This window comes from Oreochromis aureus, linkage group 18 (assembly GCF_013358895.1).
Source record: "Oreochromis aureus strain Israel breed Guangdong linkage group 18, ZZ_aureus, whole genome shotgun sequence".
Taxonomy (NCBI): Eukaryota; Metazoa; Chordata; class Actinopteri; order Cichliformes; family Cichlidae; genus Oreochromis; species Oreochromis aureus.
This window is the reverse complement of record NC_052959.1, coordinates 1,178,189-1,204,679: the sequence shown is the minus strand read 5'-3', so window position 1 is coordinate 1,204,679 and position 26,491 is coordinate 1,178,189. Positions and strand designations below refer to the sequence as shown.

Genomic DNA, 26,491 nt, shown 5'->3' with positions numbered 1-26,491 from the left:
ATGGTTCTTAAATGGTTCTTCAGATGTCTTCATGGTTCTTTAAGGAACCATCATACGTCAAAGAACCTTTTTATTTTGTGGATGGTTCTTCAGCTATTACAAATGGTTCTTTAAAGAACAAAAGGTTCTTCATCCTTAGCTAAGTTTGATGGTGTAAAATGGCATAAATATTTATTCACTATAATGAGGCTGTGAATTAGTTTTGTGTTTTGTTTGTGTGCATGTGTGTGCGAAGGGGGAGGGCGGGTTACCTGGCAATTACCTTTTAAGAGCAGATGGTAGGAAACTGAATATTCAAATAAAAGTTAGAAATAATTGCTTAAAAATATACTGGTGGCAGCCTAAAGACCCTACCTCCCCACACCCCTAACCCCGCAAACCCACTGATCACAAATTATGTGGTAATAGAATATGGAATTTATTATTAAGATGTTTATGATTATGGTGAGTTAACAAACAGTAGACACAATACACACATCCAAATACTGTACTTCAGTTTTAAATTTTAATAAAGTATTACTATTTTCTGCTTCAATGGAATTAATTTTGAGATTATTATATATATTAGAAAATATAGCATAATGAAAATACTAGTTATTGTAAACTTTACAAACCACCCAGCAGTATGTAAAGTCAAATTATAAAATACTAATAAATAACAATTGCACAACAGAATCTCAGTGCAATGAACATACTTATGTGTTCATTACCGACACACTTAGTTTTGACAAAGCACACTGCTTAGGTAAATGATCTCAGTAGTTGTTTATCACTGAGCAATTTATGTGTTTCGAGCCAAATAAATGACAGTGAGAGAGAGAGAGAGAGAGAGAGAGAGTCAATCGTTGGGTTGCGCATGCGCAGACAGATTGTGCGACCGGCGGGCCTTGAACTTTTTTAGGGAAAAAACACTTTCTCACGGCCGGTGACAGCGAAACGGATAACAGTCTTCAGTACCTGCTGGTCTTTGAAGCTCTGGATTCTGGGACTGTTGGAAAAGGTAAAACGTTTTCATTAAAACCTTTTTACTGTTTTGTTTTTGTTACTCGTCATTGTAGCTTGCTGTTAATGCTGTGCTAACAATAACAGTTAGCTCTGTTACATACGTTAGCCGTTGACGTTAACGCAATTTAGTGTCGGTATACAGAAACTGTTTTCCTAACAAAACCACTGTTATAATTAAGTGAAGGTGCTCCCAACTAATTGGCTTCTAAAATATGTGGTTCTATTGCGTGCTGCGTACATAACGTAATGTCAACTAGACTGATTAAAATTTATAATATTGTTAAAGTCACTAATATGGCGCCTGAAGCCTGTTGTGATGTGAGCTCTGTGTCTGCTCTAGAAACTCTGAAATTCAGTAGATCTGAGCCGTACATTAAATACTCACATCAGCCTGTACTTTGAATTCTGTAAGAGCTGTATAAAACACAGCAATGCATAAGTGTTTTGAATGAATAGAAATGTGACACATTAGAAGATGTGTCTGTGACTGTTCCTGTGTAACTAATTTTCGGACTAGTTAACAAGTTATGCTCCGGCCATTTGATGTTACCAAGATAGATGTCCATTTGTAATATAGTTACATTTTCTTTGTACGTTTCATTTATCCACCATCGTACATTAAGCCAAGAAGAGGTCATTATACTAACAAGAGGTATCAACACTGGGCCAAAGTTCAGCATGTGGTTAAAGTTTGTAATCCAGCCAGGGTGTAAATATCACTCGGCAGCCAGTCGTAGAGATGAAGCAGGCAGCATCAACACATAAATCTACTCTACCTGGCTTAACTCACAAGACCACCTCTGACCGAAAAGCTGTAGATTTTTCTTGTTTGCACAAATTAATTCAGATTCACACTAATTCTTTTCACAGCTCCAACAAAATGAGGACGAGGAGGGGGAGAAAAACAATTAGACTGAATTACAATTGGCTGGAAGTCGAGGACAAGGAGAAGGAAGCTTAGGATGAGGAGGAAGAAAAGCAGCAGGAGCATCTTTGGGGATCTCTATGATGTCATTGAGGTTTGTTTCATTAATATTGTCCTCTCACAAAGAAAGATGACTTGTTTTAGTTCACCTACTTCCTGTGTTAAATAGTTATTTGCAAAGCATTGTGGAAAACCACAGAGCAGGCACGTATAGTGCATCTGCAGGTAAATGAACATCAAATCTCTCAGACTAAAATCTGTATTATACTTTTAGTCTTAAAAACATATGTTGTATATTTATCACCCTTATGATAAAACCCATGTCAGCCATTGGTTTATGGACTTTGTATTTAGACGCCTCAACATTTGCTTTATTGCTATTCCAATGTTTTTTGTGAGCCTTTTGGGACCATATTAGGACGAGGGATCAGAATCTGGAGTCGTGCACACTACTGTTTCATTTAGCGTGTATCCATAAGATTTGTACAGCAGATCCAAGTTGTGCCTTGAAAACAGGAAAGTCGTCTGCATAGAGGAGAACTTTAATAGCAGGCTTGTACAAAGTGAGGCTTTGTGCTCACATTTGCTGCAAACTCTCGTTTTAATTCTGTTACCTTGTTTTGATGCAGAATTCACTTGAAATCAGGGAAGAACTGGACTTGTTTTTTATAATTTGTTCTCGTGAATTAATTGTGTATCGCACACATTTGATTTGACTTTCTGCAAGACAACAGTCGTCCACTGGCCAAAAAAGTTTTCCAAATACCTCCACGTTATCAAACCTGGATTTAGGAAAGAAAAGCAAAAAAATCTGCACCTCCTGGTTCACATGCAGTTTCTGTTTTTGTGTTCAGAGGCGGCGGCGAGAGGGGAGACCTCGGCTCATCCAGCTGGACAGCCTGACCAGGAGGAGTCTACATTAACTTTGCTCTTCCAGGGCACCCTGCAGACTCGGCTGCTGGCAACACTGGGATGACGTGAACGCCAAACAGGAGTCCATCACAGGTCGACTGCAGGTATGCGAGTCAGACCTTCTGAGGAGGGTTTCACTTTTCTCTCTTCTTTATAATTGACCCTTGTTTTCTCTCTCTCAGCTCCTTGTGTCAGAGTGGGAGGGATTTGAAGCACAAAGGGAGGAGCTTGTCGTTTGGTTGGCTGATATGGATGTCCACCTGAGTGAGGTTGACCAGCTGACAGGAAACACCTGTGAAAAACTGAAACAACTGCAGGTGTGGGGTTGTTTTGATATGACATATATTTGATATGATACATACGTCAGAGACATTATCCTAAACTGGACTAACAAAGAACCATGAGTCCAACTAGGGCTGCTCAATTAATCGAATTTTAATCTAGATTACGATCTGGGCTTTCAACGATCATTAAAAATGACTGAGCCGATTATTAGCACCTCCCTCGTGCTTTACTCTCCCGCTGCTCCGTTTGGCAAATCGAGCGCACCTCTCTGCGATTCGAACACACGTCATAACAATTAAGAGGACCGAAGGAAGCTAAGCAGAAGTTATTTGGAGAGGAGAGGATCGTGGCTGCTGAAGAAAGAATGCCGCTGGTTGAAAAGAGAGATAAAACAACTTCAGTGGTGTGGAAACATTATGGGTTCGGGGAGTCAGACGTGGATTAAGTAGACATAGTGTGTAAACTTTGCTACGGTGTGGTAGCTGCACCACAGAGCAACACTACAAATTTATTCAAACATTTGAAGACCGCTCACAAAGTGACATACGATCAAACAATGAAGGAGCAGCAACTTTAGCTGACATACCTCAATGTCAATTTGATGCAATTGTGCATTGTGTGGCTACACAGCTTGCCTTGATGTTTGGTTATTTGTATGCATAAATATTATGCAGTATTTTGAAGTTCACTAAACATTAATGTTTACATTTTTCATTTATTTTTTATATTGCAAACATTTGCACTGTTATCGGTATTTGCACACTATTTTATATTATTTTTTGACAATCTTTAAAGCCATTATTCAATACAATGTTAATGTTAAATAAATATCGTCAAATAATCGAGATCTCAATTTCAGTGAAAACAATCATGATTATCATTTTTGCCATAATCGAGCAGCCCTAAGTCCAACATTAAACTGACCTTACATAATGTAAGGCTGAAGTTCATTGTTAATTTTATTCAAAAACTTGTTGTTGAAATATTTTTACTGAACATGCAAACATCTGCTGATGAAAATGTCTTGATTTATTGGTCTGTTATGAAGCTATTGCTATTTCTAATGTGTTTATCACTTTTTGATGTTTTATTAATTAAACAATATATGTATTAATTGTTGTGTTATCTTTAGATATAGTATTTATATATATATTTATTTATTTATAGTATATTAAAATGTTATTACTGTTTAAATGACTAATATGTGACATGTATTAGTAGTGATGTGGTGCCTTTTTGTCTTTTGGTAAACTGCTAAATGGCAATAAACCATTAATATATGTCTATGCTGTGCTCGTATTTATTTTACCCTACTTAAATTCAATTTATGATACATTTTATTTTGAAAGATTTAAAATGGTTCTTTAAAGAACCATTTCAAAAAAGGTTCTTTGAAAAACCATTAAAGGTTCCCCAAAGAACCATTTCTTGATGGTTCTTTGGGGCACCTTTAAAGGTTCTTCAATGAACCACTGAAAGAAATGGTTCTTCAAAGAACCATTGTTTGAAAGGTTCTTTGTGGCACCAAAAAAGGTTCTTCTATGGCATCAGTCTAAAGAACCACTTTTGGTTCCAGTTGGCACCTTTATTTTTGTGAGTGTATAGTGACAGATGTAGTGATATGAATGACAGCAACATCAGGAAGAAGGAACACGAGAAGCTGGAGAAATACCAAGGGCTCAGAGAAGAGCTCGAGAAGATGTGGAGGGTGAAGGTAACAGTGGTCCCAGTGGTAATCGGACGACTTGGTGCGGTGACTCCCAAGCTAGGCGAGTGACTCCAGCAGATCCCAAGCTCCCAAGGACCCGAGCTTGGAGGATAGAATCCCAGCAGGGGCAAGGGGAATTTTTTCCCAATATATATTATGGCAGATGGTAGAGAGGCTGTGAAAAGCTGAGAGTTAGAAGACAGATTTGGATACCACCACCAGCTATATGCTGAAGTGTCAGGAATTTAGACTTGAGTGACTTAGAAAAGTAAGGAGAACCATAGGTCAAGAAAACATGATTTGAGTAACCACATGGCTATAGGGCAGGGGTAGGCAACTCCAAGACCCAACTAGCGGTGTCCAGCAGGTTTTAGATTTCACTCTGGGTCTACACACCTGAATCACATGATTAGTTCATTCCCAGGCGTCTGGAGAACTACAAGACATGTTGAGGAGGTCATTTAGCCATTTAAATAAGCAAGCTGTGTTGGATCAAGGACACATCTAAAACCTGCAGGACACCGGCCCTCGAGGCCTGGAGTTGCACACCCCTGATATAGTGTGATGCGGACTTGAAATGGCTGCAATAAGCAAAGGTCACTGATGACCTGCAGTCCATTTGGAGATGAACTGGAGTAAAGCTGTTTATAATTGTACGGACTTACCTACAACATTAACTGCATTACCCTACAACATCTCAGAGGTAACTTTGATGAGATTGTCTGTGAAGGTTCTCAGTCATCCAGGTCATCATAGTCTAAGGAGCTTGGAAAGAAAAGCGTCTGGACTTCTTTGAGTTGCTTGAAGACATTTCACCTCTCATCTGAGAAGCTTCTTCAGTTCTAAGGTCAAATGGTGGAAAGTCCCAGATTTAAGTCTTGGGGAATGTCTCCCAAGGTGGTCATGAACCCCCTGTTGATCCTCTACCTAATCACACGAGCCAAGGTGTGAAAACAGGTGTAGGCCACAATCAGCCAGGGTTTCAGGTGAGCTCATTGTGAAACCTGACCCCACCCTATCATGTGATTTCCTGAGGTCAGATGGCCCAGGATGTGAGTGGGCATTAAGGCATCTGGGAAGGGATCTCAAAACTGGATTATAGATGGCAGACAGTTGGTGTCGTAAGCCCCGCCCTCTGTTCAAAGATGGTCATTCACAGTGGACATAAACGCTTCTTTCACTCCTCTTTCAGACCATCTGTGTTCTCTGGCCAAAATGTGAACATTGGTGTCCTCAAAGGAGTCACCTTTGACCTTTAGATGCAGATGGACAGCCGAGTCTTGTCCCGTAGTGGTGGCTCTTCTATGTTGTGCCATGCATTTATGAAATGGTTGTTTGGTCTCTCCAATATAGAGGTCTGTGCATTCCTCACTACACTGTACAGTATACACTATGTTGTTTGGTTGGGTTTAGGAGTTCTGTCTTTGGTATGAACCAGTTTGTGTCTGAGTGTGTTGCTGGGTATGAAATACACTGGGATGCCATGTTTGGAGAAGACTCTCCTGAGTTTTGCTGATAAACCGGCTACATAGGGGATGACAATGTTGTTGCGTTCGTCTTTCTGATCCTCCCTCGCTGATGTCTGATCTTCTTTTCTGTGCCTCTTTGCTGACTTAAAGCCAAATCAGGATAACCACTTTCATTAAGTCAGCAAAGAGACACAGAAAACAAACTGAACTCCAACCTGCTGCTGATCTTCTACCGTTCATCCATTGAGAGCCTGCTGACATACTGCATCACAATATGGTATGGCAGCTGCACTAAGGTGGACAGAACAAGACTTCAGAGAGTAGTTAAGGCAGCTCAGAAGATCATCAGCTGCCCTCTCCTCTCCCGCATGGACATTTGTTCCTCCTGCTGCCTCAGCAGAGCAACAAACATCATCAAGGACAGCTCCCACCCTGGATTTGACCTCTTCAACCTGTTTCGCCCTCAAGGAAGCGCTACATAACCGCCCTGATGACACAGTTTCACCCCCCAATACATGGACTTCTGTACATAGACTACACCAGGGGTCGGCAACCCTTGGCACGCGTGCCACAGTTGGCACGCAAAGGGTTAACTGATGGCACGACCAATGCTGGACTGGCCATCGGGCATTTGCTCGGTGGCCCGGTGACTTTTTTTCCCCTTTGTAACGGTATAAACAATGAAAGGTGGTGGTTTGTCCAGATGCTGGTTGGTGTGTAAAAATAACTCAGTTGTGTGGTGGTGGCTATGGCGGAGCTTCCCCAGATTCAGTAAAATTAGCAAGTGGTGGAGGCCAGCAGGTGGATGAGAGAAAAGGGAGGCAGGAGGAGGAGAGACCCGAGGCGGCCGAGTGTCAGGTGAACTGAACTTCAGGTAAGAAGTTATGACCTGCAGTCTATCTGGGTCAGATATAAACCAAGTTTAGGTGGAGTTTATTTTCGTTGTGCTGACTTTTTACAGTCAGTTACAATAACTCGTACTGTGTACTAGCTAGCATGACGGAGTTTCTATACAGCTGGGTGGGTGCTGTGATGTTAGTGATAGTGAACTGTATTTTATTCATAAGGTTAGTTAGTAGAGTTGCCTGTAAAAAGCCGGAATCGTCCCTCATTCAGAGAAAATATTACGCGTTTCGTATTAAGCTGAAAAGGAACACAGCTTGTCCTGTACTTTAGCTAAAATGAAAAAGACACAACGCTGGATTTATTCTGTGTTTACGCTGCACAGCTGCCTCTTCTCCTCTCATTCTCTCCTCCCTCCCTCTCCTGTTGCTACTTCAATCATGAAACTGATCAATGATCAGCTGATCGGCTTTTCTCTTGTGTTTGTTTATTTGTGCCAGAAAGAGGAAACCAGCGGATGTCGCGCTAAACAACAGCAGCACGTTTAAGCTTGATCAGCTGTTGTTAGAATTTATTTAATATTACTTTCTAGTATCAGCTGATGTTTGCTGGAGCCACAGCCGTAAAGCTGCTGGTCATGATGGTTTGTATATCTGGTGAGAGGGAAGCATGAAGATGAAACCAGGAGATGTCCTTACTGAATCATCAGAGCTGAACAGGTGATGGAGAAACAGGTTTACCTTTTAGGTGACATGAATGAGTTGAAGGGAAGTTATGAACTGTTTCTGAGAGACCAATAACACCAGGATCCTTTCCTACGTAGCTGACAGCTGGTAACTGTGCAGGGGCGGGTCTAGCAAAGCTTTGCCAGGGGGCCAGGTAGGGCATTAACAGAGAAAGGGGGGCACAAAGAAATACTTTCTTATTCTCATTTAAAATGTCTCGCTGTTATTAAATAATTATCTGAAGCTTACAACCAAAGTTTTTATCTGACATAAAATGTATAGAAATCATACATATAACATTGAAGCAGCTGGAATCTACAGCTGTGCGTGTTCATGGAGCTGCATTTTCACCTGCTGGACATCACTACCTGACAAGTTTAACTGTCTTCAGAACATTGCAGAGGCCTTATTGACAGTATTTGGCTCTACATATCTGTGTGAGCAGATTTTCTCTCACATGAGTGTCCTCAGGTAGCCGTCTGAATGTTGGACACTGAGACCTGTGTCTCCGAGTGGGAGACCAGAGATCACATTAACATGTGTATCTCTGTATTAACAAACATGCCATATTGGCCCAGTTTATTTTTCTTATCATTGTTGTGAGGAGACCATAAATAGCATTTGTATTTTCTGTATTTGCTGTAATGGAGTTCTTGTTATGGAACTTTTTTTGTTTTTTCTTTCAAAATAGCTGATAACTATTCGCTGATAGCTGCCAACATCTGCGAACAAATATACTTCTATAAAGTTATTCTATATAGCGTGTAACTGTTAATATAGAGCGTTATTAAATTTATTGCTAATGCAATCATATGGCACACTGACTTCTGAGGAAATTTTAAATGGCACTCGCCATTAGAAAGGTTGCCTACCCCTGGACTACACCAGCTACCATCACCACTGTACAATATTTAATTTACATGCAATAACCCAAACTTTGTATATTTGATATTTTTTTATGTTGAGTTACTTTTCATATGTATATAGTGGTACAGAACTGATTCTATTCTATTACCCTGACATTACCCTGACAGCTATTGTTTTTCCTTTAAAATCAAAGTATAGAAAGCATATTAAATTTGTAAGCTATCACCATACTAATTTATACATTTTAAAAAAAAAATTCAAATAAGAGAGAGAGTTTCCATTAGTTTTCGATTTTTATTTGTCATTTAATTTGACATGTATTATTCATATTACTCCTTTTTATTTTCACCAATCTAATACATGTTTTTTAAGTCTTCTGATTATGTGTAGCTTTCAATATTCTAACAATCAGAAAGTTTTTATATAATATATCTTTTTTCTTTTTACAGGTATGTTGTAGTTGTTTCATACCAAGATCAAAAGAAACAAAAACAAGCAAATGATTACAATGAGACCACCAACTATGTTTCCCTCAGTAACATTTGTTAAGATATTATTAATGAATGTAGGAGCTTTTACACTTATTCTATCAGGATGCTTGATTAAAAGTGAATAAAACCTTATACAAAACAATGAAACTCAGTTATTTGTTTTTGTTCATATGGATGAAAAAGATTAATTATGACATCTCTACAAACATAAATCCATGTTTTTGTTACTAATTAGATGATATATAATTTATCCAAGCAGACCCAGGTAAGTGGGGAGGATTGTGTAAGACAGGTAAAAGAACTGGTTCTTATATAGTGATTTTCCACTCTACCTGAGTACTCAAAACACCTTATAAAACATGCCTCATTCTCCCTTTCACACAAGCACTTTTTTCTATGCTTATGCTTTCTGTGCTTTGCTATCTAAGACTCACAGAGCAACTCGGGGTTAGTATCTTGTCCAAAGACACTTGTCGTGCAGACTGAAACAGCCAGAGATGGAATCATCAACCTTCTGTTACCTCCTGTGCTGCGGCCACCCCACAGCCATTTCCAATAGGCAGGAACATAGGGTAAAGTAGAGGAAGGTGCATACAGGTTAACTACAACTTAGGAGACTTTGAGCTGGCCGTAAGGGAGAATGTAGCTAATCTAGAATTATCTGTCCTCTGGACAGAGGAAAGCGGACAAGGACACTTGGTGGTCGAATGAAGAAGTATACGAAAGTAGCCAAAGGAAGAGGTTATCAAATAAATGAGGTAGTCAGTGTCTAGCCTCACATACAACTCACTGGATAAAGGAATTGTATTTATATGTTTGGCAGAGAAACTGAGCTGGAAGTTACGTGCAGAAGATGAGGGTGATTCATTGCAGGAATGAAAATGTGCAAACAAGTAAAGAGGGAATGTTGAAACGATGGAAGTAGTATGAAGAGATGTTGAATGTAAAGCTGGAGAGAGGAGGATGGATAAAGGATACTGAGTGAGTGAATATTGTTACGACCCGGCTCTGCTAGGCGACAGGGGATGTAACATAAATGAGCCGAGAGACAGGAGGGTTAGATAAAAAGAAAAACAAAAGGTTTATTACCACAACTGAAAACCGTTAGTGAAACAACTCACTAGGCTAAGGAGTGATTTAAACAAACAAAAAAACTTATATATTCAAATAACACTAACAGAACACTAATCATCTACTCATCTCACAGGCGGCAACTCAAAAACAAAGGTTCAAAAGGCAGCAGTGCAACGGCAAAGGCAGGAGGGACAGTCTACACAGTATGTTCACATCAACAAGTCCCCCACGAATGAAGAATCCTCAGCCTTTTAAACTCCCAGGTAAATGCAGGCAGCCGCGTCATTGGTCCACTGTGTTCAAGGATCCTGCAGCAGCCAGTGGTGTGTGTGGACTGCCACACTCCGATCTGCATGAAGTTGGGCGGGCATAGGTCCCTGGCCAGCCAATCACCTGTGAGTCCTGGAACGCTTGGCTTTCCATAGAGGAAGGCGGGGCCACATGAGGCCAGGGGCCGTAACACCCCTCCCCTTAAAATACCAACTATGTTGGGCAAAAGCAGACGTTACAGAGTGTGAACAAAACGAAGAACAAACACCACAAAACATGTTTACAACCGGGACAGACCATCAGCCAAAACATTTTCAGACCCCTTTTTGTGGTGAATACTTAAGTTGTATTCCTGCAGCAACAGAGCCCAGCGCATAAGGCGCTGGTTATGATTAAACATGCGAGCAAGGAACACGAGTGGGTTGTGGTCAGTGTACACAACAAGAGGTAACATGCTGGACCCCAGGTATACGTGAAAGTGCTGAAGAGCCAACAACAAAGCCAGGGTCTCCTTCTCAATGGTGGAGTAGTTTAACTGATTTTTATTAAACTTGCGGGAAAAGTAACAAACGGGGTGGTCCAAACCCTCCAAGTCTTCTTGCAACAGCACTGCAACAGCACTGCCCCAGCCCCGACAACACTGGCATCAACCTCAAGTTTGAATGGTCACGTCAAATCAGGTGCAGCTAACACTGGATTGTGGTAGAGGAGGGCTTTCGCACTCTCAAAGGCATCTTGACACTCACTTGACCATAGAAACTCCTTTGGGCTGAGTAGGTCAGTCAGTGGCTTGTTTCTGTAGTAGCCCACCACCCCTAGAAACCTACGCAACTCACGCCTGGTGCGAGGTGTGGGGAACTCTTTAATCACTGCCACTTTGGCATCAATGGGCCGGGCCTGTCCACGTTCCACCTCCCTGCTCAAGTACGTCACTGTAGCTTTGGCAAACTCACACTTAGCTAAGTTGAGAGTTGAGAGTAGCTTGAGCCAAACAGTGAAATACCTGACGTAGAGTTTCCAAATGATCCTGCCATGTTTCAGTATAAATTACTAGATCATCTAGGTAGGCACTGCAGTTGGACAGGCCACAGAGGACTTTATTTACCAACCTCTGGAAGGTGGCAGGAGCGTTACACATGCCGAATGCCATGACTGTGTACTGTAGAAAATCATCAGGTGTTACAAAGGCAGAGAGGTTAGAGGCACGTTCAGTTAAAGGGACCTGCCAGTAACCTTTAAGAAGATCTAATTTAGTGACATACTGAGCAGTACCAATACTGTCCACACAATCCTCAATTCTTGGGAGAGGATGTGAGTCAGCCACAGTCACAGAGTTCTGTGGCTATCGTGGCTCAAGAGTTGGGAGTTCACCTTGTAATCGGAAGGTTGCCGGTTCGAGCCCCGGCTTAGACAGTCTCAGTCTGTGTGTGTAAAGTGCTTTGGGGTCCTTAGGGACTAGTAAAGTGCTATACAAATACAGGCCATTTACAAAGTCTGTAATAAAACAGGGCGAGCCATCTGGCTTAGACTATACAAGGCGAGCTCCAGGGGCTTTGTAGCAGCAAATAGTCAGCCTCCTGTCTCATGAGCAAGCGTTTATGGGGGCTGGCTCGATAAGGATGCTGCTTAATAGGTTTAGCTCCCTGGACATCAATATCATGCTCTAGCACTGTAGTCCGAGTTGGCACATCCCCGAATAAACAGGTGTATTCATTAATCAAGACGACAGTTATGTCTTCTTGCTGCTCTGAAGACAGATGCTCGAGCAAGCTCGGTACTGCTTTCAACATTTCTGAGTTAGACAGACGGGGTCTAGAACAGGTGGGATAACTTAGCTTTAAACCATCGACCTCATCCACCCCTCCTTCCTCTAGGTGACTTGAGGCTACAATAGGAGCACAGACCCCAGCAGGCTCTGGTGTCGACCGAGGATGGTATAATTTCAACATATTTATGTGGCAGATGCTAGTTTTGCGTCTGCGGTCGGGAGTGCAAGTTACATAATCAGTCTCCCCTCTGTTTTCACAGACCTCAAAGGGGCCGCTATACCTAGCAGACAAGGCTGAGCCCGGAACAGGCAAGAGCACAAGAACCTGGTCACCCACCTGAAAGGTTCTTTTAACAGAAGCCTTATCATAATGGTGTTTCATTTTTCCCTGTGAAACAGCAAGGTGCTGTTTAGGCAGAGCGTTGGCTTGGTTCAAACGCTCACGGTAGTGTTTTACATACCTGCTTACATTTACTTTGGACACCCCATGTGGGCCCAAAAATGCCTCTTTCAAAGCTTTGAGGGGTCCGCGTGGCCTATGGCTAAATACCAGCTCAGAAGGACTAAAACCAAGTGACTCCTGAACAACATCACGGGCAGCAAATAACACAAATGGAACTCCCTCATCCCAGCTCCTTTCAGACTTGAGGCAGTATTTGCGTAGCATCGCCTTTAAGGTCTGATGCCACCGCTCTAATGCACCTTGCGATTCAGGATGATAAGCAGAGGACACGACATGTTTGACACCTAGAGTGCTAGCCACTTGTTTGAATAACTTAGATTGAAAGTTTGAGCCCTGGTCAGTCTGTATGACCTTTGGCAGGCCAAACACTGAAAAGAATGTTGTCAACGCCTTAACAACTGATTTTGCTGTAACCTTATGTAATGGGACAGCCTCGGGGAAACGGGTAGCTGCACACATGATCGTGAGAAGGTATTGCTTTCCTGATTTTGTTCTAGGTAGTGGACCCACACAGTCTAGTATGACATGGTCAAATGGCTGATCCACTACAGGAATGGGACACAACGGAGCCGGGGGTATGACCTGATTAGGTTTACCTGCAATCTGACATACATGGCAACTGCGGCAAAATTTAGAAACATCACGCTTCATACCAGGCCAAAAGAAATGCTTTAATAGTAGCTGGTATGTTTTTGTGATGGCCAAGTGTCCTGACCACTGGCCTTCATGGGCAAGAGACAGGATTTTCTGTCGGTACACAGAGGGCACGACAATCTGCTTGACTTTACTCCATTCTGCACCTTCTGCACCTGGTGGAGACCACTGACACATTAGAACATCATGTTCTACAAAATAGGCTTGTTGCTCTTTATTGACTTGCTCAGCACTTACCGTACGTTTGAAACAGCTCTGCAGTGTTTCATCAGCTAATTGAGCTGCTGATATCTGGTCTCTAGTCAAGGGCAGCAAAGAGACCTTTGGAAATGGATCAGGCTCCTCAGGTTTCACTGAGTCTGGGGGTGACAGAACATTGTTTCTTTTAGTTTGTACTTCATTCTCCCCAGAAAATGAGGACATCAACACCGAATCAGAGAGGGCAACATCAGTATCTTTACGAGCTTTTGCCCGAGTAATCGCACAGGCTGGATACAGCCCAGGGTGCATGGAAACATCAGAGGTTTTCTGATTTAGGGGGTTGTCTAAAACCTCCAGATGAGGGAGCACTAACCCTCCCGCAATATCATTGCCCAACAACATGGCCACACCCTCTATTGGCAAGGCCGGGCAAACAGCAACAGGGAAAAATCCTGTAACAAGTGTTGATTTGATAAAAACTCTGTGAACTGGTCTGGGAGCGTAACCCATCTTTATCCCCTGTAGAACAGAATTAAAACCACATTCACTTTCAGCAGAAAAAGGTAAAACACTCGAGAGGATGACAGTCTGAGAACCTCCAGTGTACCTTAAAATACGCACAGGTTTTAAATCAGATGGATTGTCTGTTAGCGATACTGAGCCATCAAAAATGAATGGTTCGAAACAGGGGTCCGGCACCTTACCACCATAACCATGGACCTCATTATAGGCCTCAGCTTTCACAAAACCCACCCCTTTGGGTTGCTGGGAGTTTGAGGTTTTGCCTTTTAAGGCTAAACAGTCAGCAATCACGTGTCCAGCTTTATGCCAGTAAAAACATTCACGGTTTTCCCAGGAACCAGACACTTTAGCCATGTGGGGCTGTTGCACAGCGCTAGCCCATGGCTTCTCACTGCCAGTAAATGAGGATTTATGAGCGAGCACAAAATGATCAGCAAGAACAGCAGCAGATGCGAGAGAAGTCGCTTTCTGTTCATTTAAATATAGCACAATACGCTCAGGAATACATTTCTTAAAATCCTCTAACAAAAGTAACTCACGCAGAGCATCATAGTCACTCACTTTTAAAGCAATGCACCGTTTATCAAAGAGAATCCCCTTTTCTGTAGCAAACTCCACATAAGTTTGGGTCGGCAATTTCTTTTGCTGGCGAAACCTCTGCCTATAGGCTTCGAGGACTAACTCATATGCCTGCAAAACAGCTGTTTTAACACACGAATAATCTAAACTGTCCTTTAAAGAAAGCACAGCCACCATCTCTTGGGCTTTGCCGGACAGTTTACACTGCAACAAAAGAGGCCAAATATCACTAGGCCACTGCAACGCGCCAGCGATACGCTCAAATGCTGCAAAGTATGTATCAACCTCAATTTCTCTAAAAGCGGGCACTAAAGAAATGCACTTACTGATATCAAAAGCAGAAGCGGATGAGGAGGTGGAACCGGAATTTTCAGCAGAGGCAGATGAGGCTTGTGGCTGAGACTCCAGCTCAAGCTTTCATAGCCTAACGGCTTTGTCTGCCTCTATCGCCAGCCTTCTTATTTCAAGCTCTAGCTGAGCCCGCCTGTTCTGGGCCTTCTCCTCAGCCTCCAATTGGAGATGTGCCAGCCGCACCTTCAGCCGAGCTCCTTCTCTGCCTTCAGAACTCCCAGAGGAGAGTGGATCATAGCGAGGAAGCGTACGCGGCGTTTTTCCCTGCTCATCCCCCTCGCCATCCCCACAAGAACCATTCTTATGGCCCTCCTCAACTAAGGCAGCTTGGCTTGGCACACCAGAGACCACCGGCAAAGCAGGCGCTTGAATCACACCAGCTTCCACCAACTTGTCCACCACTAAAGCTTTCAAATCACACTTACGGAGTGTTTTTGGGACCTGCATCTGAAAGTGATCCACAATTTGCAGCAAATCATTTTTGCGACAGCTATTAATAAGCTCAATAGATGGGGCATCTATAAAGTGCTGTAAACAAAACGCAGCCGACATAGCGCCTAAAGTGATAAGGCTACTCTAAAACAAACGCCTCTTTTTTTTTTTCTCCCCCCCAGGAACAAAGTCTCCCTATGAGGGATTCCGGACGAGCCCCCACTTACGTTACGACCCGGCTCTGCTAGGCGACAGGGGATGTAACATAAATGAGCCGAGAGACAGGAGGGTTAGATAAAAAGAAAAACAAAAGGTTTATTACCACAACTGAAAACCGTTAGTGAAACAACTCACTTGGCTAAGGAGTGATTTAAACAAACAAAAAAACTCATATATTCAAATAAGGGCGGGGCCACATGAAGCCAGGGGCCGTAACAATATGGAGACAAAGAGAGTGAAAATAGATAGGTGAAGACGAAACACTCAGTGCATCATTGGAAAACCCCAGCAGTGTAGGCCTAATGGAGTAGAGGAGTATGTTAGGGTGGTGCAGGATATGTATGAGGACAGCGAGACAATGGTCAGATGTGCAGTAGAAGTTGCATATAAATTTGAGATGGGGGAAAGATTACTGCAAATGTTGGCGATTAGCCTTCTTGTTTCCGATGGTGTTGGACAGACTAACAGGGGTTTCCTGTACGTCCTCATTCCACCACCAACTGTCCTTGTCCTCTTTCCTTTTTTGAAGACAAAAGTGTAATGTGAGTAGGGAGCAGGTGGAAGACAGTCCAGAGAGAGCAGGAATCACTGTAAGTAGAAGCAAAACAGAATATGTGTGTGAATTAGATGGAGACAGGTGGATTAAAGGTAGATGAGCTAAAATATACCTGTGGTCAGCCAAAGTAATCACCATTACACAAGAGAACTGAAGACGAGAGTGCAAGCAGGGTGGAGTGGGTGGAAACAAGTGTCAAGGATGATTTGTGACAGTATAGCAGCAAAAGTGGTAGTTAAATCTGTCATAATGTACGGTGTGAAGAGGTGGCACTGAATAAAGACAGGAGGCAGAGGTGAAGATGTTGTGGTTTTCATTAACCAGAATGGACAAGATTAAAAGCTACTGGAAGGACAGCTCAGGTTGAGCAGCTTTTAGAGAGGTCAGAGAGGGAAGGTTTTGATGGCTTGGACATATGCAGAGGAGCCATAGTGGATATACTGGACAAATCATGTTGAATATAAAGTCGCCAAGCAAGAGGAAAAGAGGAAGACCTCAGGGGAGGTAGTAAACGAGGACATGCAGAAACTGATGCGGGTAGAATCAATAAGTTATGTTGTCTTGTCTTGATGAACTGTGTGATAGCACCCTAGATCTCTCAATGGGTTAATTTTAGTAATGTGATGCTCTACAAATTATTATATTGTTTGCCTTTTTTGTTATTATTTCAGCCATAACACATCCCATTACATTTCATATTTCAAATGACATATAGTGCACAATTTGACACTGATAACAGGGCCTTATAGACAAAACCACACCAATATTGTGACCCATCTCTTAGTCTTGTTTGTGGTGTAAAGGTCACAATCTTTCATTAACCATGCTGTTTTGTTTATCATTTAACCACGTCTCAGAAATGTCCACAATAAAAACGTTTCTGTTGTATCATAACAAACAGTCTTGGATTTGAGTAAAATTCTTACAGAGACTTGTGCTATCAAAATGGATTATTAAGGATGTCTGGTCAGAAGTTATTTGTTTAGTTGTTCCTATGTTAACTATCAGATGATTTATATTGTGATATTTTCAGGATCAATATTACATTCAGCATACTGTCTGTACTCAGAGCATTCAAATACTTTGAAGCAGTTCCTGATGTGAAGGTTTTGAATGCAGTCAATATTTTTCATCTCAGTATACTTTAATATGATGTACGTGTGAAATTAAAAAGTCAAAACAAGTTATACAGCTTCTGGTTTACTCATTGTTATTGAGTAAAAACAAGTAAGTTATACAGATTTATAGTGTCTGGTTACCTCCATTGATCTTATCACTTAATCAACAATCTAAATCAAAAAATTATTTTGGCATGATGACTTTGGCCTTTTCTAGTATCCCCTTTAATTTAATCTGTACTTTACAGTTTCTCATTGAACTTGCTTGTATTTGTTTCTTGAAATTGGAATTCCTCTTGAAGTATTTGTTGACAAATATTCAATTGTTTGGTTTACCCAAGCAAGTCAGTCTTGGCTTTTCTGTTCACGAAAATAATGATAAAAAGTGTTGTTGCTTTGGTGTCTTTCCTCAAATGTGCATGGCAGTCTGAAATGACATTGCTGTCAATGGGAATATCTCTAGAGTCAAAGAAATAGAGTACCTGTTGCTCCAGGGAGTGCATTTCGCTCGGTGTGTCACCTTCAGCACGTCAGCTACCTGCTCCAGCTGTAGCCCTTCACACAGCTGTAGCTCATCTATTTTTGTATACTGTTCAAGTTTATTAATATGGCTTTCAAAGAAACTGATTTTCTTTTTCCAATTTTTTTTAAATTCACACACTTTTTCCATTATTAATTCAGGCAGTTTAGTTTGATGTTTGACACTTTCTTCATTTCTTCTGACATGAAGTTGAATGAACACTTATTCTCTTTTATTTCCTTGTATTTGTTGGCTTCTGTTTGTTTTCTCTGGTGGAATTTTAGACATGTGTAGGACAGATTTATGCGGTAGGAAGTCTCCTTACATTGCCTTATTTTCAATCTGCCAGTCTAGTACACAGCTGGGTTCAGCTGGACAAATCCAAATACCTTACTTAAAAGAGTGCCTTGGTTGACTTCAGTCTTCAGTATATTGATAACAATTTTTACAATTGTCTTGACACACCTGTAGACACAAACAGGATGTTTGGAAAATATTCTAGCAAATCTTTTCTTGTAAGACTGTTCCACTAATATGACTGTCTTGAGATGGAAAAGATATCAGAGCAGTAAAGAGGTTGATTTCTTTGAAAAATTACTTTACCAGGACATAGATGGTAATAACACATGGCATCCTTATTGAACACAATGTGGATTAACTTACCTTAAAATAGATAAAGGATATACAGCAGGGGTGTCAAATACCCAAGTTGGGCCAGAATTGGCCCCAATCCCGCACACAGGGCTGCAGTCCCAGCAGCAAGAGCTTCAAGAGGAGAAGGTATCGGCTAGAGAAGATCCTGCATGGTAGACCGTCCCTACGTCATTTTCATCAGCAGAGGGGGAGGACAGGACTTTCCTAGCAGCAACTTGGAACACGCAACACATGGCACAGATGGTGACCTGCTTGCAATAAAGAGGGACTTCCAGGTAGGACAGCAAAAGAGGGAGGAGGTTCTTTTGGCAGAACTCAGAGGACTGAGGATCTCTTTCCCATGAACTGATCAGCTGCACTCAAGGTCCCCAGGTTAAGGGAAGCACTGTCCAAACACCACCTGAGTGGACCATGGCAGGTAAAACAGCAGGCCAAAGGACAGCAACAGCTAGCAGCCCCAGACTTGTACTGCCCACACCAGCATGCCAATGAGTAGCAGGCATCACTCAGTGGATATCCCCTCTTATTAGTCTCAAGAGGTGAGCAACTGGCTCGATCAGCTGGTGTTAAAGTGGAGGCCAAAAATGAGCCAAAAACACCACCCTACCAGATGGGGGAAGTTGCGTTGTGAATAGATTACCAAAGCCTGGAGATGACTGGGATGGATGGGGAAGGAGCCCATTGCTATAATGATCTAAAAGTTGCACTGCAAACCAAATTTGACATTTTGCCTGAGATGTATCAGCAGAAGTTTCAGTCCAGTACTGTCCCACCTGGTGATGACCCCACTGAGACTTACTTTCATCTCAAGAGCCTTTACAAGTGCTAGATGCAGCCAAAGCAGCACACCAAGGAAGAGAATGGGGAGGCTATCATCTTGCAGGTGACCATTGTTGTGATATGGCATTATATAAAAAAAATTCAACTGAATTGACTTGAATTTGGCTTCAGATAAGTTCCCAAGGTTTTAACTGGGTTCTTGTCTTTCAAGTTACTCTATGGCTGGGATGTAGAGGGCCCCTAACCCTAGCTATCAAGAAACTGTGAAGAGGCTGAGATCAACTTGTGTGAGGCTCAGAAAAGCCAGAAGACCTGGTATGACCTTCAGCAAAGGACACCGTGAATTCCAGCCTGGTCAAAAGGTTCTTTTACTCCTCTCTTCTGCTAACAGTAAACTCCCGGCAAAATGCCAAGGACTATATGCAGATCTTCACAGGGTAGGGCCAATGACATGCAGAAGCCCGAAAAGAAGAAACTGAAACCGACTTACCATTTGAATCTTCTGAAAGAGTGGAAATTATGTCCAATTCAGACTCCAGGAAAAGCACTACTAGTAAGACCTCTCTGCCTTGAATCATATCTGTTATTAATCTCTGTCTCTCTTCCACAGCATGTCTTTATCCTGTCTTCCTTCTCTCACCCCAGCCGGTCGCAGCAGATGGCCCCGCCCCTCCCTGAGCCTGGCTCTGCTGGAGGTTTCTTCCTGTTAAAAGGGAGTTTTTCCTTCCCACTGTCGCCAAAGTGCTTGCTCATAGGGGCTCATATGATTGTTGGGTTTTTCTCTGTATGTATTATTGTAGGGTCGACCTTACAATTAAAGCGCCTTGAGGAGAGTTGTTGTGATTTTGTCACTGTATAAATAAAATTGAATTGAATTGAATTGAATTGAACAGAAGTAAACCTGAAGGTAACCCTTCAGATGTCTCTGGTGCTGATGCATCTTGCTCCACAGTAGATGGCCCAGCTACTCCAGATCTTCCAGGAGTTTCCACCTTTGTTTTCTGTTAACCCTGTAAGAAACACCTTTGTCAAACACGTGAAGGATGGACAACCCATCTGCCAGCATTCTTACTGGGTTCCACAACAACTCTTGAGAAAACTGCAACAAGGGGTGGAGAAAATGTTGGCACTTGGAGTTATTAGGCCCTTCTGCTCAAAGTGGTGCAGTCCAATGGCCATCATCTTCCAGAAGGATGGATCGCTGGGAAAACGCATTGATTTCAGGAAACTGAGAACTGAAAGTCTGTTGGAGAAGATCGGAGCCACCAGGTACTGGATTTATGTAAGGGATACTGGCAAGCGTCACTGGAAGAGTCTTCTTAACCATACACAGCTTTCCAAACACCAGCTGTACTGTTTCAGTTCACTGTGATGCCGTTTGGACTGCATGGAGCACTCGCCACCTTACAGATGCTGATGGACCAAGTGTGTAAACCACTGCAGTGCAACCTTTCTTGATGAAATTCTGATCTTCAGGAAAACATTGGAAGGGCATCTGCAACACTTGTCAGTGGCCCTCAACAGGATCCAAAGGTCAGAGGTTAAACTCAGTCCCTCTAGATATGAGTGGGAATGGCAGGAGACACGCAACCTCAGTTATACAGTGTGGTGAGGCCGAGAGTGTCACAGGTAGATAGGGTGGAAGCCATCAAGAAATGCCTTCAGCCTCCCACCAAAAGGAGGTGTGGTCCTTTCTAGAACTGGTCAGCTGGTACAGAACATTTGTGAGGTGCAAACTGCACTTGCTGTACACTCAAGAACAGGAAGGATTAGACTATATAGAGCCTGTATAGTTCTGTAAAAATATCTTTGCACAGATCAAAGCACGGTTAAAGCAAGAATATCCAATGTTTAGTGGGAGATTCTCTCATTCCACCACACCACATTCTACAACACATGAATAAAAGTTTATGATATGACCCCACTGAAGGGTTTGCAATGAACACATCTTAGTGAAACAGTGTGCTGTGATAGAAACTCACAAGCCAAGCCAGTAACACTGTGTGTGTGTGTGTGTGTGTGTGTGTGTGTGTGTGTGTGTGTGTGTGTGTGTGTGTGTGTGTGTGTGTGTGTGTGTGTCTTTCTGTCTGTCTGCATGTTTGTGCATATATTACTAGTGAAAGTCACGACCAATACTGCCTCTAGAATAAAGCATACTGGAACTCAGCTGCAAGCCAAAGCTTCCAACTGACTCAGTTATTTTATTACTGATCTTTTGCTCTCTGTTGTTTTCTTCGTTGTCACTGTTTCCTGTTATCTAACCAGCCTGACTTTGCACCTTCCTCTACAACCTCATCTGAGCTTCTCCTCTTATTTTCTTTACTTCATTTCACACACCAAGGAAAAGCTCAAACTAATTCCATATTTCCTCTACCCTATGGCAGTGCCACTAACCTATTTTTTTTTATCATTCACCCATCCACTCTATGAAGCTCATCCCTCTAATGATTACAACTAGCTTACTTTCTGCTTCTCTTCTTTTCTTTCTCCAGGATTGTAAAGCAGCAGTTTCACATTTTGCTTCTGTTAGTCTCAGAGAGTGATGGGGCTGAAGGAGTAGGTATCAGCATCAAATTCTGCAGGTACCAGCACAGAGGCTGGTACCTGCCAGTAGTGTTGATACTTGATTAGCCATCATTATCAGAAACAACATAATCATGCTGGGTAATAAAGGCTCAGGGAAAATTACTCTCTGAGTAAAGGATAATTTTCCCTGAGGTACTGATAGCTAACATGATTCCCTAATTGATGCTAATGTTTTTGAGTCAAAGATAATTATATATAATAATCCAGGTGTTGTGTGTGTGGTAATGATTTACAGTCAATAGTGTGTTTATTTTTTGTTGGAGAAACACAATTCAAATGCAAGACATGCATGTCCACAATGAGAACTGTCAGGCTAGTGCACAAATACTTTCTACTTACTGCCCTTTAAAACTTTAGGCAGTATCAGAGTTATAATTTAACTCAGAGAGAATATTTTGTGGTTGTGTGTCAGACGGCGGCCACAAAAAACATTTGGACTAAACACAGCTATGCACCCAAGCAGCGATGGTGTAAAACATTTGGTATGTTTTATTATTTATGCCATGGTCCATCGGTCGTCTCCATGCAACCTGCCATTTCCTGTGTGTTTTTGTGTCCTCTGTCTTCTCTCTCCCATTTCCCAGTTTGTGTGTGTGTGTGTGTGTGGGCATGGACTGGTTTTGGTGCATTGGGGGGAGGTGGGCTGTTTCCTGCCTTCTGGTCTCCACACACATGGTGTGAATCACACACCTGCTCCTGGTGACCTCTTTGGACTATTTTATAAGGAAGCAGCAGGCAGTCAGTCTATGTTGGATTGTTGCATGAAAACAGTGAAGCTCAGCTCCAACGTTTGTCGAGTTTGGTACGAAGAGTGTTTTTGACCTGCCAGTCCCTGTGCCAAAGTTTATTTAGAGACTGCTGCTCGCAGAGCGGTGAGCAGACTCAAGTGACGATTTCAGGAGAGACCTGTCCTTCACTCGTGCATTAACCTTTCTGAACTGTGTTTCAACCTTCACTGTAAACAAATGCACCGTTGTTTGGAGTCCTGCATTTGATTCCTGCTTCGACTCAGGTTTCCATGATGATTTATACAAATAAATAAATGATTTTTTTATGGCCAAAACATGTGTTGGGGCAAAATGTCTCCATAGCACTAATGAGATGTCCCTGCTAAAATCCCAATGGCTTATCACTGACACATCTTTTGAGCTACAAGTATGATATCGACACATGCAGGGCTGGGCTCTGAAAGCGAAGAGAAAAAAGAAGGAGAGAGAAGTACAAAACATCAACTATTGGAGACAAGGGTTAATTACACTCAGTGGTTCATTGGACATGACAGGTGTAAAAGAGAGGAATGGAAGAGAAATGCTAAGTACATCATGGGAAGAAGTCCCCCAGCAGCTTGATTGTTGAGAGAAGTGGACCAGAATGAGAGACCCCCCAGTTTGCCTTTCAGGTGAAAGGTCATCCAGCTTTTTATCTTAAAAGTGATACAGATGGCTAAATGTGTTTGTGCTAATAGTATATGATCTTGAATTCTTAATTCTTAAGTCTAATTAATAAGATGAATGTGAAATGTAGTTGTGAACCTGAAGGATCCCAGATGAGATACATGAGCAGTAAAGTTTGGTTTTTTTTAATTTGATAAAGTGTGACCAATAACTTTTGGTTCAGCAGCTTTCCAGCTGACACCTCCTGCACTCCTCCTCTCTCCAGGTCCCGGCATCACTAAAGTAGGGAGAGCATAATTGACCAAGTGGGAGCAGCTGTCCTCCCAGCCACCCTGGCACTGCCCCCTTAGCCCACCCCCCTCTGCAATGGAGCCACGCCACACCTCTGCCGTAGTAGTTTGAGTAATGAAAATGTCTTTGACCGACCTGTGTGTGTGAGACTGTTGCAGGGATGTGAACAGATAAGAAATGTGTCTCCAGCCCATCATTTATACATTATTCTGAATATGAGAAATTATATTAAGTATGCTGTCATTGGTAAACACAGAAACATAAGTCTCATATGATGTTACTGATAGTTAATCATCAGTTTCTTAACACAGATCAGAATATAATCAGGTTGGACTATTATTATCAACACAGGACACAGAAAACCTGTTTGAATAAAGGCCTGATTGGGATAATATGAGACTATGAAACATGATGGTGAAGAACGATTTCTCTTGGACCACAGGGAACAGCAACAGTCTAACCTAACAGTAAAAGAAAATGAATGTTCAAGTATTATACCTTAAAACAATTACTAATAGATCATATCAGACAGAGATGCCAATAATTCAATTCAATTTCATACATCCATTTTCTTCTGCTTATCCTTATCAGGGTTACAGGGGGGACGGGGCCTATCCCAACTACCATTGGGCAAGAGGCAGGGTACACCCTGGACAGGTTGCCAGTCTCTTACAGGACTACCACAGAAAGCTAGACAACAATTCACACTCAGATTCACATCTATGGACACTCTAGAATCAGAAATTAACCTAACCCCACTAGTTGCAGGTCTTTGGATGGTGGGAGGAAGCCGGGGTCCCCAGAGAGAACCCACGCAAACATGGGGAGAACATGCAAACTCCACACAGAAAGGCCTTACTCCTCCAGGTGGAGGAGTCAAACTCAGGGCCTTGCTGTGAGCCAATACTGCTAACCAGTATGCCACTGTGCTGCCCTATTTTCTGCCCACCAATTAAACACTTGGTGACAGTGAGAAGGAAAAACTCCCTTTTAACAAGAAGAATCCTCCAGCACAACCTGGCTAAGGAAGGCACAGCCATTTGCTGTGATCAACTGGTAGTGAGGGCAATGGCGTGTCACAAATTTAGAGGATCATCATTTAGCCTGGAGAAATAGTTTGCTGCTTTAAAAGAAAGCCCTCCGCAAAGCCAGAACATCTTACTATTCGTCACTGATTGAAGAAAATAAGAACAACCCCAGGTTTCTCTTCAGCACTGTAGCCAGGCTGACAAACAGTCAGAGCTCTACTGAGCCAACAATCCCTTTAACGTTAACTAGTAATGACTTCATGAACTTCTTCACAAATAAAATTTTTATCATTAGAGAAAAAATTACCAATAATCATCCCACAGATGTAATATTATCTACAGCTACTTTTTGTACCATCGATGTTAAGTTAGACTCTTTTTCTCCAATTGATCTTTCTGAGTTAACTTCAATAATTAATTCCTCCAAACCATCAACGTGTCTTTTAGACCCCATTCCTACAAAACTGCTCAAAGAAGTCCTGCCATTAATTAATGCTTCGATCTTAAATATGATCAACCTATCTCTAATAATCGGCTATGTACCACAGGCCTTCAAGGTGGCTGTAGTTAAACCTTTACTTAAAAAGCATCTCTAGACCCAGCTGTCTTAGCTAATTATAGGCCAATCTCCAACCTTCCTTTCATATCAAACATCCTTGAAAGAGTAGTTGTCAAACAGCTAACAGATCATCTGCAGAGGAATGGCTTATTTCAGGGGTGTCCAAACTTTTTTCACTGAGGGCCACATACATAAAAATATAGGAGGGGCTGGGCCACTTACTAGAAATTAGGTATATAACCTTAACTGTAGTGTATTAAAGTCAGAAAAATCCTTTAAAAGTGGTCAAATGTGTTATATTGTTGAATATAATTAAATACAAAACTGCCTTCATTACAGCTTTCCATAAATGGATCTTTATTGATTTATTCAGAAAAAGCTTTGGTAGCTCATTCTCAGAACAGCAGCAGATTTCTTCTTGGACAGAAGATTTACAGCACAGAGAAAAAACAATAAAGGGGAAAATGGGACGGGTACATTTCAAGCTTGTTATTTAAGTTCTTAGGCTTAGCAACACACCTATTAACGTTCGTTTGAAACGGTTATCAACATTGACAGACTGAACTGGACTTAATAACAGGAGTGCATATAATTTTAGTAAATTATTCTGGTGAGTATCAGCTGCGCTGGGTATGTAAATGGGGCCATCCAGCCGCGGTGCTGATCGTACGCCACTCGTGCCAAAAATCCGGACAAATGTCACCTGATCAAGGAGCAGATCTGCATCAAATGAGATCAGCTGACTTTGCGTGTGCGTGCGCTGTGCACAGCGGTGTGTACTCTGTGTGTTAACAAGAAAAACGCATATAAGAAAGTGGTGCGCAAAAGCAGGCTAGTGACAGAATTGATGCGCATTATTGATATTTGAAGCATGTGTACCTGCACATGCATGCTTATTAACACACGGGTACTGTGGAATATATTGTAGCGGGCCAGGGCTGTTCGGGGATTTGTTATTGACATTTATGTTCTGTTTTGCAGTTATGTTTGTTTATGTTGCCATGGTTACACGTGACGCTCCCTCTGCGACTGTGTGTTTCCGGGTGAGAGAGCGCCATTTTGTGTGTTGTTGCTGTGTATGTTGCCGCGCTGAGCAGTTGGCTCGCGGCCGTGTTCTCCAAAACTCCTAATAAACGGCTGTGCTCCCTGGCTAACACGGCGGGAAGCAAGACCGAACGAAACCTCTGTCTCCTCCTTGTCTGAGCTCGCCACATTGGTGTCAGAAGTGGGATAGCTCACCCT

The 26,491-nt window shown here is 42.2% G+C and overlaps 1 long non-coding RNA gene across 1 annotated transcript; it reads left to right on the top strand.

Moving 5' to 3' along the window:
* The first annotated feature begins 795 nt into the window (after nt 1–795).
* On the top strand, nt 796–3,357 carry LOC120434534. The gene is made up of 4 exons (XR_005609157.1): nt 796–1,000; nt 1,876–2,024; nt 2,785–2,946; nt 3,025–3,357. It is a non-coding gene; the product is annotated as an uncharacterized LOC120434534 (long non-coding RNA).
* The last annotated feature ends 23,134 nt before the right edge of the window (nt 3,358–26,491 follow it).